The sequence below is a fragment of the Panthera uncia genome (genome assembly GCF_023721935.1).
Source record: "Panthera uncia isolate 11264 chromosome A3 unlocalized genomic scaffold, Puncia_PCG_1.0 HiC_scaffold_12, whole genome shotgun sequence".
Lineage (NCBI taxonomy): Eukaryota > Metazoa > Chordata > Mammalia > Carnivora > Felidae > Panthera > Panthera uncia.
In genome coordinates this window covers 13900503-13914341 of record NW_026057579.1, presented here as the reverse complement: position 1 = coordinate 13914341, position 13839 = coordinate 13900503, and positions in this window count along the sequence as shown.

The window sequence follows — 13839 nt, the reverse complement described above, 5'->3', positions numbered from 1 at the left end:
GTGGTGGGGCAAGTTGGGAACTTTATGAGTTCTGTGGTTTGGAAAAAGAACCCAGCAGGCACGGGAAATGCAGAGTCAAAGTCAGGAAATTCCTTGGGGTTTGGTGAAGACCTTGGTGAGAAGCAGAACGGGGGCAGTGGGAATGGACTAGATGGGAGGGATAGGATCCCAGAGAGACAGCAGCACTCATCAGGGAGGGTTACAGGAGAGTAAAAGTTTCAATCTAGACTGTTGTGGGGATGGTGGTGATGTTAACTGAGCTGCAGCTCTTAGGAAGAAGAATGGAGAGAAAATGATGAGTTGGGGAAGAGAATAAGGAATGTCTGTAGGTCCAAGTGAAAGCAGATGGACCAAAAGGTGAGGTAGAGTTGAACAGTTGGGCTCGTTTTCCTGAGTGTTAGGGAAAGCAAAGACAGATCATCTAGGAGAAAGGTATAGAAGAAAAGAAAAAGTAATGGAGCCTGGAATCTTGGAGAATGGCCCTACTGAAGGATGAAGAGATGATGAGCCCACAAAGGAGGCAAAGGATGTACCTCCATTCATTTCATTTCTTTCATTCATTCCTTTGGTCAGCAAATATTTATTGGGCACTTACCATGGGCAGGTCCTGGGCAGGAAACAAATCCTGCCTTCCAGAGCTTATGGTAAGGGAGGTGCTCAGAAAAGCGCAGCACTCTGTAGAGGTTCAGAGAGGAGAGAAGTGGGAAGGGCAGGGTCTGACAGTGTTGATGACACTGGTGGCTAAGAGGTGGTGTGGAAGAGACGGAAAGGGGACAGTTGGCGGAGGAGAGAGGGACGCACAAAGGCCAACCCTGCATTCTTTCTCTGGCCTCACCTCTGAAGCACAGTGAATGCTGGCCTAATCAGGTTTACCTCTGTAGCCATAGCAACCTCTGGGTGTGGTTTTGTTGCACATTCTTGAAACTTGAAGTGAGGAAGTGACTTTATATCAAGTTACGTACAAATTAGAAATACAGCAATTTCCCTGTCTCTTAAAATGTCCTCTTAAAGGCGTGGGGTGTTTTCTCTTTGCAGGACTCATTTTTCCCATACTTTTTCATTCACAAGGATTCTGAACCATTATGCATATAAGCTAACAGAGTGTTAAAGATGTAGAATAAAATTATTCTGTTCTCTGATTATAAAAGTGCTCATTGTAAAAATCTTCAGAAATAGAGTATAAAGTAGAAGGTCCAAATTATTCATATCCCATCACTCTTAATATCCTGGTTTTCCCCCCAGTCCTGTTTCTAGATGCATTTTACAAATTCGAACACATGTGTTTATGGTCATTTTGTATTTAGAGTTTTGAATATTATTTCATTCACTAACTATAGCATGGGTATTTCCAAATGCCACTAAAATAGTTATAAAAACATTTTATTCTACATGTGCTTCATTCTTTAACCATTCCTATGTTATTCATTGAGATTCCTCCTAATCTTTCTCAATTTGATGGCACAACCCTCTACCTTCATACATAGATTTTTGACTCTGATTTTGAAAGCCATTCTCACTTCTAAGTGATTTATTAGGTAATTTTTCCTAGCATCCTTATATTTAAATGAATAATCTCTCAGAGATTTCAGAGTTGTGAGTACAATGAAAAATGACTATATATCATCCTTTGTCTCATTATCTGATTATTCTGTAAACTTCATTTTTAAGTCAAGAAATCTGACCCAAACTGGAGTAGTGATAAGTTGCATTTATTTTAAAATCAATTTATTAAAAAAATCTTTTTTAATGTTTATTTATTTTTGAGAGAGAGAGACACACACACAGAGTGTGAGCAGGGGAGGGGAAGAGAGAGAGTGAGACACAGAATTGGAAGCAGGCTCCAGGCTCTGAGCTGTCAGCACAGAGCCTGACGTGGGGCTTGAACTCACGAACCATGAGATCACGACCTGAGCCAAAGTTGGACACAACCGACCAAGCCACCCAGGCTCCCCAAAATCAATTTATTTTTTAATTGAAGTCTAGTTGACAGATTGCATTTCTTTCTGACTCACTACTACCAGTAGTGAAACTACCCCAGGTTTCCACCAATACTTGCTTGAATTCCACAGGGATAGTACTGGTTGAACTATTTTTCCATATTTTTAGGTTTGTCAGAGAATATTAATTTTGAATCTAGTTTTTTCTCATTTCTCTCTTCACCTTTAATTTCTTTTCTTTGTTTTATTTTAACATCACTTTCTATGAGGATTCAAAGGTTACTCCAGAAAGCAAATAGAAAGTCATCTTTGTTTGCTGGAAAAATTCATTTGCCATATAGGGCTTTTTCAATTATTTGACTTTCAAACGTTTGTTGTACTTATGTTTTAAGTGTTTCTTGTAAGAAGAATATAGCTGGATTTTTAAAAAATGAACTTTTAACTGTAAAGTTTAATTCATTAGTAGTTAATTCATTAGTGATCATTGATGCATCTGAGTTTATTTTTACCACCTTTTTCATGCTTTCTACTTGTCTTCGGAAGTTATCATTCTATTTTTTTTCTCCTCTCCTAGTTGGGAACTTATAGAGTCTGTTTTTTATTTTTAATGGCTAGGGTTTTTATATTTACCCTCGTCCTAAAACTTAGTGTTTTAACCCTTTCCAGTTTATAGGCTATCATTGTCCAGTATTTTATTTCTGTTAAAAATGTTTTGCAAAATGTATCATGCATAGAGTGTATGTGCACACGTGCGCGCGCACACACACACGCTCTTGAACACTTATGTATCTACTATTTTAAGAAATAGACTATTACTTCTCTTTTAGAAGCCCATGTGCCACCCCCTCCCTCAATATTTTTAATTTCAACAATCAGGTGTTACCGTTAGTGTTGATGTTTGTTTGTATGTATCCACCTGATCCCCATTTTCTTGGTCACTTGGTTGCCATCCTTCTTAAGTCAAGTATCTGTCTATCCCCCTTCTGTACTAAGGATCTGTTGAAAGTAAATTAGCTTTTGTTCATCTAAACCCATCTCTGTTTTGTCCTCCTTCTTGAAACATAAATTTTGCTGGATATACAATCATAGATTGACAGTTATTTTTCAGCACCTTGAAGACATTATCTTACAGTATTTTGGTTGTTGGTGAGAAATCAGATATCAAGCAGGTTAAGCTCTCTTGTTGTTTGGGCTCTTTTTAAACTAGTCAATTAAAGACAAATTTAAAGACAAATTAAAACTTTGTCTTTAATGTTCTGCAGTTGAACCAGGATGACGCTGGCTATAATTTTTTTTGGAATATTTTGTATGTCCTAACTTTAGGGGTCCATGAAAATTCTTGAATATTGTCTCTCTCCCATTTTTCCCTACTCACTCAGACTTCCACATTTATTAATCTTTTTAAATAATTTCCTCCTCTTTGTCTCTCTGTGCTATATCTTAAGTAATTTTGTCATGTCCAGCTTTCAGCTTAATAATTATGTTTTTTCAGTTGTTCTAATCTGTTGGTTAACTCGCATATTGAATCTTAAAAGTTCAACCACACCTTCTACTTCCAGAAGTTAAGAATCTGCCTTGACACTCATGATAATGTTTTATTTTTTGCTCGTATATTAAATTAAAAAATTTTAGAAAACATATTTATTTTATAAACTATGACCTGCTGGCCAAATCTGTCACACTCACTATCTTTGTAAATAAAGGTTTATTAGAACACAGCTAAGCCCATTAGTTTACATAACACCTGTGTCTGCTTTCACTCTAAAAAGCAAAGTTGAGTCCTTTTTTATTTTTCATTTTGTGTTTGCTTTTGTTTTTGTTTTTAAGTTGAGTCTTTTTGATGCAGATGGTATAGCTTGCAAAACTTAAAATATATACTACCTGGCCCTTTGGAGAAAACGTTGGCCAGGTCCCACTACACATGATAATTCACCCTAAAGACCTTGGGTATCTGATTCTGCTGCTTGATGTTTCTGCTAACCCTGTCTCATGATGTCTTGCTCTGTGAGTAGTCTTGTGATTTTTTACTGGGAGCTCATTTTTGTTGGGGCATTATCTGTGAGAATTTTATGAGACTTAACTTGAGAGAATATTCCTTCTATTTGTGTTTAGTTTGCCAAGTGCCTGGGAACTACTAATCCAGGACTATTTTAATTAGCTTCTTTGGCCTAAAATAGTTTCGGAATAGGCAAGTAGTGTGAATTTGAACCACAGGCTGAGGTTCAACCGGGGGACTGAGGTGGGGGGGGGGAGAAGACTTTTTTTTCTTTCAACTAAAATCAAAGCTGAGACACAAAGCTTTTCTTTGCTGTACCCCTTTGCAAGGCAAATACTTTCTAGACTGCTCTCTCACTGGAAATGGGGGCTTTTGGGGGATTTATTCCACAGTCTTTATGCTGACACTCTACTGCCTTGTTGTATCTCTGTCCCCCACCCCCACCCCAGAAGGCAAAGGATCTCAGGGGTCTTGAGGCCTTAAGGCCTGCTTGAGTGAACATTTACCAGCTCACTGTGGATTCTGGCTTCTACTTCATTTTTTGCCTCTGAGGATATACCTTAATTTCTTGCCAAGTCAGCTATTCATTTTATCCAACATTTTATAGGTGTTTTTCAGGGAAGGATTTTTAGGATACAGAGTCTGTCATGTTGCTAGAAATAAATGTCATGAAAGTTTTAAATTAAAAAATGTCCAGTTAGGATAATGGAAACGGGAAGGTTTTATAACACCTGTACAGATTCCAAGCCTACCTAGGGTTTACTTATATCTGAATTATGCACGGTGTCTCTGGAGTCAGAAAATGTGGGTCTGGAACCAGGCTTTGTGTAGAGTGGCAGGGGAGGGGGGGGGACAATACTTTTTCTGGAAAGTTATTTGAAGGTTATACTCAACTACTCAACCCTGCCACAGTATCAGGAAAGCAGCCATAATTACATACTATGTAATGAATGGGCATGGCTGTGTTCCAATAATACTTTATTTAGAAAGATGGGCACTGAGCTGGAAGCTAATGAACCTCTATAAGCATCAGTTTCCTCATCTCTAGAAATAAATATAATAATACTACTGTGTTGTACATAGATTGCGAACATTATGTTAGTGAATTCATGTAAATGCTAGTGTTAGCTGAGATGATGATGTTGGCAAGATAATGATGATTTCAAACCAGTTCCCTGAATTTTCAAGATTATAAGGGCATCTTCACTTCAAAACATTCAACTCAGATTTGAGTCTTACTTACACTGTGTTTCCATTACAGGTTGATAGGGGATTTTGTTCACTGTTGTCCTGCCAGGGATCCAGACTGATGGAGCTGCCACCATCTTGAAACTGCTGGTCACTATAGAGACAAGGGGCTCTGGAGGGTCTTGCAGCAATAATTAAATGCTTGGTCTGCAAGTGACTGTCATTTCTATCCACATTTCATGGTCAGAATTGGTCACATCTTCCCCTCCCTCCCATGTCCCCCTAGTTGCTGGGCATGCTGTCACAGACAGGTATCATCTATTGAACCCTCCAGGAAACCTGAGCTGCAGAGCTGCCTTACCCAAGGCTTACCCCCTTGCTAGGGCAGCCCACATGCGGTGACTCTTCCAGGTAAGGTTACGAGGCCCAGCTACTTTAACCCAATGTAGGGCAATTCCAACAGCCATTTTAGCCCCAGAGATCCCTATGGATTTGGCTCAGCCTGCTGGGCAACTTGACTTCTGTCTCTGCCCAATTTTGCTTCCTTTCCTCCTCTCCATAGGTGTTGCTCCCAAGGACACTCCTGAATAAATCCCCTGTACATGAAACTCCATCTCAGGGTTCTCAGAGAATCCAACCCATGACACCCACCACATGCCCAAGAGGGGAGGGCTGGAAATATCTCCTGGGGAGCTCTGAGGACTATACCACTCACTAAAGTGAGCAAAGTCAGCACATACAGCTGGGAGAGTCTAAAATCTGAGCATTGATAATGGCTAATGTTTACTGACCATTGACCTGCCATATTATGTACTAAAAAATGTTACTTGGATTAGCTCATTAATCTTCACAACACCCTATGCATTGGGTGGATTAGATCAGGACATGGCAAACTTTGGCCCACAGACCAAATCGGCCCCTGCCCATTCCTTTATGTAATGTCTTGCATGCTGTAATAGCAAAGTTGAGTCGTTGCAATGGAGACTGTATGGCCTGCAATGTTGAAAATATTTAATATCTGACCCTTTTGAGAAAAAGCTTGCTGAACTCTATATAGGAATTGTTTCCATTTTATAGATAAGAAAACAGAAGCGTAGGCATGTACATGATTTCTTTATCACGGAATGCCATTTTTTTAGTTACGGAAGCAACTGGCTACAGAAAGACCCCCTCCTGTGATGGCAGGTGCAGAACCCTCTTATGCCATTTATGGGCCTTTGTAAGTGCTCAGTGAATGAATATGAATGATTCTCTTCCCTTTACTTCCTTCCACCACCCACCTTTGTAAATTGAGGTCTCCTTTTCCATCTCTGTTTTTGATCTTCTCCTGGACTGATTGTGTCCTCTTCAGGCAAGTGCCCCTGAAATAGTAACCCTGTGACCTCTCTCTACCAGGTGAAGAGCACAAGGGACTCATCAGGTTTTGGTACCTGTGACTCTACAACCCCTGGAGAAAGCTCCACTGTTCCAGAATGCCTTCCTTCTACTGGAAAGAGGGCAGTAAATGTGTAGAGGCTGAGCGGACTGCCAGGAGTCACTTCATGATCATGTGTGCTGAACCATAAAGTGATAAAATAAAGCGGCAGCCTTGATGGCCTTAGAATCTAAGGCTGAAATTATCTATTTCCAACTGCCTCCAGCTGAGAAGCGGTTCCCAGGACAGCACTGGGTAAACTCAAAAACATTCCCTCATAAAAGTGATTGTTCAAGGGGGATGCAAGGGTTTAGTTCCTTAATGCCCAGTCAGCTGCTTCCCACATTCACCCAGAACAAGGGGCTCAGCCTCCAAATTCGTTCCCATACTTAGAGGCAGAACTAAAAACTGAGCTCAGGTTGTTTGGCACCAAAGTTTGTCCTCTTAACCATACATTCTATTCCCTCCTGGCATGCAAATATCCAGGATTATGTATCTACATTATACAGCTGCTGTTCTGTGTGCTCGGATAGATTTTCTGCTAACGATTTTCTAGCATTTAGCTGCGGAAGGACTGTAGGAAGAGATTCCACCTATCCATCTCTTTATCCCATGCCCTCTAAAGAATTTCCCCAACTTTTAGAGAGAGTCCTGAATCTAGTGAGGAATATTAGATCCCTAAGCAGAAATTTCTGAAACCCGTTTCCCATTTTTGTTATCTAAAAAAAAAAAAGTTCATTATCAAAAATGTCTAGTGAATGAATGAGTAAATGTCAATGACTGACTGAATGAATCAATCTCCAGGTCTTTGACAACTTAAGGATCTTGGACAAGGTCTGTGCTCATGATGAAAAAAAAAAGATAGTTTTGTTATTATGGACCACCCCCTGCAATTAGGTGTCCCAAGAGATGGCCATTTACTGAACAAACACTTCTATAAGCATTTACTATGACTCGAACAGCGTGTTGGGCATTGGAGATGTGACACACAAGGTCTCTGCCTTCAACACAGACTTCTGGAGATAAGGTGGAGGCATGAAAGTCAGTGTGGGCATTGGCCAGTAACTTGCATGCAGGAAGAAAACGGGGGTGGGGTTGGCGGGGCGGTGATGCAAAGACTGAAGATGCTCTTTCTAGTCAGTGAAATGAAGTTTCACATCCAGGTAGTGGGTTGGAAAGGGTTAAGAGGAAAGTTCTGGCGCAGCTGGCAGATGTAACCTGATCCCTCTCAGCAGTAGCCTGGGCTTTAAAACCTGGAAACCTGGAGGAATCACAGACACTGGGCTGGTTTTACTGGTCTCCCCTCACTGTTTAGAAAGCCAGGCCTTTCCTTGCAGAGCTGGTGTTTCTCTGGTGGCGTGAGTTACTCCTGGGTGTTGCTCAGTGCATCCATGTTCTGTGGCTTTTTACTAGTTGAAATTCTCAGGGTATGTCCGGGTCTCCAGTAATAGGGTAAGTCGAGAGGGCAACAAAAGAGAGATGTTATAAAATCACTGACTGTTTTAATGACATAACCCTGGCAACGTAACAGTTTTCAGACACAAATAGGACAAAATTCTTTCTACAGAGCTTTCCAAACCATTAATTCAGAGGTAGGAAACTTTGTCTTTCTATAGAGGGCCAGTGCTTGATTCAGTTAGAGCAACTTAATTTTAGTTGGGGGAAAATTTGGGCAAACCCTACTGCTCAGCAGAACCCTGCCTGCAAACATCTAAAGGCAAGTCCCTACATCAGAACCAAACCTTGACAATTATTAACCACGACCTGCCTTAGTTCTGGTTTATTTTACTAGGACCAAGAATCGAAACAAGCTTCCCCGGCAGGAAATGTTCTATGTCTATTACAAAGCATGTGTTACGTGTTTAATACCTGGGGTGTTTAATACCTGGGAATGGACACTAGATGCTCCAAGGGTTAGAAAAAACTGAGGACTAAGGTGGTTCCAGGAGCTTCATGAAAATAAAGGGTCTTCAGTTCTATTTTGAAGGAGGAGAAGGACTTGGTTGAGGTCATGAGAGTGTTTCAGGAGCAGGGGCAGGAGTGTCCTGTTTCTGCGGACTAGCAGCTGACCAGAGGTTTTTTTCTTTTTTCTTTTCAAAGAAAAGAAAAAAAAAACTATGTAGATAAATGTAGTTGGAACAGAGAGTTCATTTGGGGGAGTAGCCCAAGATGAGGTTGAAAAAGTGAAGAGGGAGATGCCTGGGTGGCTCCGTCAGTTAAACATCCACCTCTTGGTTTCTGCTCAGGTTATGATATCAGAGTTCTGTGAGTTTGAGCCCCGTGTCGGGCTCTGTGCTGACAGCTCAGAGCCTGGAGCCTGCTTTAGGTTCTGTGTCTCCCTCTCTTTCTGCCCTCCCCAGCTCATGCTCTGTCTCTTTCTCTCCTTCAAAAAATAAGTAAACATTAAAAAAAAAGAAAAGAAAAAGTGAGACGGAGGCAATCTATGAAGGACCTTGGGTCTTCGAAAACAGAAAGGCTGGCTAGGAATTGGTATGAAGAGGTAGTTTAGTACATTTTCTTCTTTTCCTAGGTTGCTTTATTCACTATATGATCATCAATTTGATGGGATGCAGAGAGAATATTATGAAAAAAAAGTTAGGATCAAGTGTTAAATCCAGCATCAGGTTCTAGTGCCACTGGGTGAAAATTCTAAGTAGACAAGAGAAATAACAATTACGAATGTCCTGAAATTTAGATTCCAGCAACTCAACAACCTGGGAAGCTTTGAAGCTGATGTAAAGCAGGAAGGTTCCCTTTAAAATTGGATCACGATTTAGAAGTAGTTGTATCTGAGTGGAGAGAACATTACTCTGTTTGCTCACCTGGCACTCTACCAACCTTGCAGGTGTCTGGGCATCTTGGAATGTAAATTTAAGCAGGGAAACTAGGAAAGTTTCCATTGACTGAATGGAAGGTCAAAGGAGTGTTGCAATGCAAGTAATTGGGGACCTATTTGTGATCAAAAGGCAAGTGTTTCATAGACTGCTTTGTAGAAGGTGCCCCTCAGTTTAGCGTGCATCCAATGTTTTCCAACATGCAAACTCCTTGAGACAAAGGGTGTAATTCCTTTGTGCTCCCCTGAATGTTGACCTTCCAGTGAGGTTTGGATGGTGTGAATGACAAGTGTCAATACAATTGTATTGATACTATTTAATTATCATGTAGTTGCATGTTTTATATTCCAAAGTTCTGAATAAATGGGTATGAAAAACTTCAGTGAAAGCTAAATTTATAAGCAGGTTTTAGTTAGCTGTAGAGAGGCATTTCGTTGTCTTCTGAAGCCACTATTGTATGATACTCATCCTTAATTATATACTAAGGCAAGTGAGAAGGCGACCAGAATAATTAGGGAAATTTAATGCACACAAAACTACACCTTTGGTGAGTTTGCTTTTGTTGATTGGCTCTTCTCAATTTGTAGCAAGGCAGCCCATACCCTTGACCTTTTTTCCTCTACTCGGTCTCACTTCTCACTCTGACAGTCCTTTTTCAATACTCACCATACATGTACTTATCTGTCTCAGGACAGTTGACCCCATTAGACTGTGTGCTCCGTGTGGACAGGGTCTCGGTTGCCAGGGCCAGGCACAAAGGCACTCACTGGCCCAGGGGCATCTCTGGGCTGTATGTAATCCAACCAGGCATCATTTTAATGTCTCCCCTCGAAACAGAAGTCTGCTTTGATTTTGTTTTAAGGGTCCACATAGGCTAGCTGAAGGCCCCAATGTTGTTCAGTGAGCGTTTATTGAATGACAGCTAAAGATGCTTACATTTCAAACCTGAAGCTTTAAAGCGAAACACAGGGAGAAACCTTGGTTCCACTTGTTACTCAGTTCCCGGGGCGGCTCATCTTTCTCGGCAAATCCAACTCCATGTTGCTCCCACAGCTGGCAGACACACTGACATCTTCATCAGATGAAACTTTGCTGTAATTCTTCATTTGGAAAGCTTCATGGGCCTTTTCCTGGAAGCGGAGTGAAATGTGGAGGAGGTCACACATTTGTAATGTCCCTCAACCACTGCTTTCTGATGAAATGGTTGAAAGAACAAGGGAGACTGCAATTGCGGGGATCTTAGCTGGAGCTGTGGTCTTTGGCCACCTGCTGGGTGGGAGGAAATGGGGCTTCTGGGACCCTCTGGCCTCAAGTTAGGGGTGGGGCAGTCGACCAGTCACACCCGCTAGCACCTTCTAAGGTCTCAGGTCTAATTCTAGCTCAAACCTGGAGAAGCTGATGTTCCGGTCAGAACTGGCAGATGTTTGTCTGCCAGAATCCTAGTGGGCAGCCTGAGAAAATTAGCGTACAGGTTCCGGGTAGAATTCTTCGCCACCTTCATTTCATTTGTAAGCTTTTCTTTTCCCCTACTCCCCTTACTCTTGTGTGTTCCCTTCTCTACTCATTGATTCCTCCACCATGGCCTGTTCCCCATTCCTTCTGCACCCTTCCTTTCCTCTGCCCAACTTTGCTGTCCCTCCTCCACTGTGTCCCCACTTTCTGTCTTCATGCTCTTTCTCTCCTGTTTTCTCAGCTCCCTTACTTCTCTGGTCCTCAGTCTCTTTCTCCAGCTCTCTTTCTTTCTCTTCCTTTTACCTGCTACCCACTGACTTGCTGTTGCTCTCTTCCTTTTTCTCTAAGAATTTGTCCATGAAACGACAGGAAAGGGGCTCCATGAAGTCTTTGGCTAGAAGGAAACATGGGTGGAAGCAGCTCTGATCACAGGCAGCCACTAAATTTGATTTGTAGTTGATCTTAAATGATTTTCAATTATGCAACTCATAAAGTGTGAGGATAAGGGAACCTGGCTGTATTTGGAGTTTGACTAATGGTTTCAAAGTGCTTTAAAGAGTTTGGCATTTCCAGCCTTCCTTTCTTCCCCTAATCCTCAAACCCATGAGCTTTTATGGGAAACATAATCCTCTTTTCTGATTCATTTACACTTAGCTCATCTGAGTATTGTTTTGTAAAAACCATCTAAAGTCCAAGAAGTTTTATGAGATCTTTAAAGACTTTTTTTTTTTTTTTTTGAACGAGGAAGTTTCATACTGCCAATATAAATGGACCTTGAAACGTAGGGGGCGTGGGTCCAGAAACCATGGCATTAAACTGGGTCTAGAATTGGCAAAGGCTGGTCCCCATGCCTGACGGGAACTGGGCTTTCACTTTCAGAATAATACTGAATTGAATGTTAAGGTGGGTAACCATCTCAGGGTGCACAGCACTTTTCTCAATGATCATCTTGCTAGTTATGCAGATCGCAAGAGACTGATGTGCAAAACTGAGACTTTGCTGGTATTTCCTGACTACGGTGAGGCCACTTATGTGTATATCACTTCATTAATGGTTGTGAATGCAGACATGTATACTCACACGTGTGTGGGTCCTTTAGGGATGAGACAGACAATCATGTGAGATTCTTTCTTTGGTTGCATTTCAGAGTTGATCTCACTATGAGATACCCAAATCTGTCAGAAAGCTGTTTGTAATCCAGCTGAAGAGTGGTTGAAATACCCACTTTTCATTGCTTTGGGTAAAGAGAAAGGAAGACTGCATTGTATCTTTTTTTAAAAAGTTTATTTACCGAGAGAGAGAGAGAGAGAGAGAGGCAGAAAAAGAGGGAGAGAAAATCCCAAGCAGGCTCTGCATTGTCAGCATGGAGCCTGATCTGGGACTTGAACTCATGAACCATGACACCCTGACCTGAGCCGAAATCAAGAGTTGGACGCTTAGCAAACGCTTAGCAGGCACCCCTGCATTGTATCTTCTTGATGGTAGGGACCATTTTTCTGCAGAGCCATAGAGAGTGGTCAAAGTCATTGCTCTCCCCAAATGCAAGGACTTCCGGTTGACCCCAAGACCCTCAGGAAACAGCTCACAGGGGTGAAATGACTTGCTCAGGCTCCCACGGGAAGAGAAGCAGGGCAGTGATAGAGCCCAGAGCTCTGGCTCCCTGTCTAGGCTCTGCCCTCTGCAGGTGGCTGCCTCTTACTGACTGAAGCAGGCTCATCCATCTGGGTCCTGTGAGTGCCCCAACAAAACCAGCATACTAAACTCTAGTCCTTTGAGGACACTATCCTTCACTATTTCCTGAGCTTTCGCTGCCTGACATCTCTCCTCTTCTGACCTGCTTCTTCAGAACAGAGTTAGTGCTTTTAGATGCCTCTTTCCCCCTCCATCCGTTTCCACTGCTGCTGTATAATCCCTACTGTAAAATCTCTCCCGGCTGATTTGAATTGAAGGTAGGCAAGATTTCCCCTACACATTGTGAATTTTCCATGAGTTGACAAAGAATTATGGATTGCACTGTGACACTGGCCTCATACAAATCAGATCCTGCCCTGTGAGGGTTTTATTATCTCCAAGTGTTGCTTAATTCAGTTGTTACTTATCTTTTTTTTTTTTTTAAGCTTTCATTTATTTATATCTTGTCTCCCTAACCAGATAGGAAATTCCTCTAAGACAAAGGGGTTGTATCTTGGGACACTGTGTGTGTGCAGAGGGTCCGCCTCTGTGCTGGCCTGGGTAGGCACTGGGTGGATATTTACTAGCTTCTATTGTGTCCTTTTTACAGAACCAAGAGCTGGGAGGCAGTTTCTTGACCCACCCTCCTTCCTCAATCATCTCAGCTGGTTCTCTTTGGCTTGGTTCAGAGACTGACCTTGAATGACCTCACTGATCCTGTCCACAGGGACCCCGGATGTTCTTAGAGTCACAGACTGTTAGTGCTGGAAGGTACATTTAATCCAACTTTTCTGTTACGGAGGAGGAAGTGGAGGTTCAGGGATAAGGGGTGAACTGCCTGTGGTCTTTTGGCTAATTAGCTACAGTGTTCTGACTGAACTGTGGTCTCTCCCTCCAGCCCAGTGCTATTTAATCTTCAACAGTGGCTCTCGTGTGTGTTCTCACATGAAGCTGGTGCTCAGGCAGATGGACTGAGGTCCCCTCCTGCCAAAATCCAATATTGGAGGTCTTTCTCCAATGTACAGAAAAAAGAGATTAATGAATTCTCTTCAACCTTAAATTACCTTCCATTAATTCTTAAGCCACCATCACCTGCTACCAATTGCCTACTAGCCAATGCTGGCAGACAACGGAACAAAGATTAGCCACAAATAAATATGAACAAGAACAACCAAAGCCTTGGAAACCAAGTATCATTTTTTGTTAAATGGCTTTTTAAAAAACACTGTTAAGACCATGAGTTTTATATTGCATTCATACAATAAAATCGTGCATTCTGGAGACACTGTTTTAAATTCAAATGCTAGACTATAACATTATTTCATGGTTTTTCCCAAAGAGCACTAT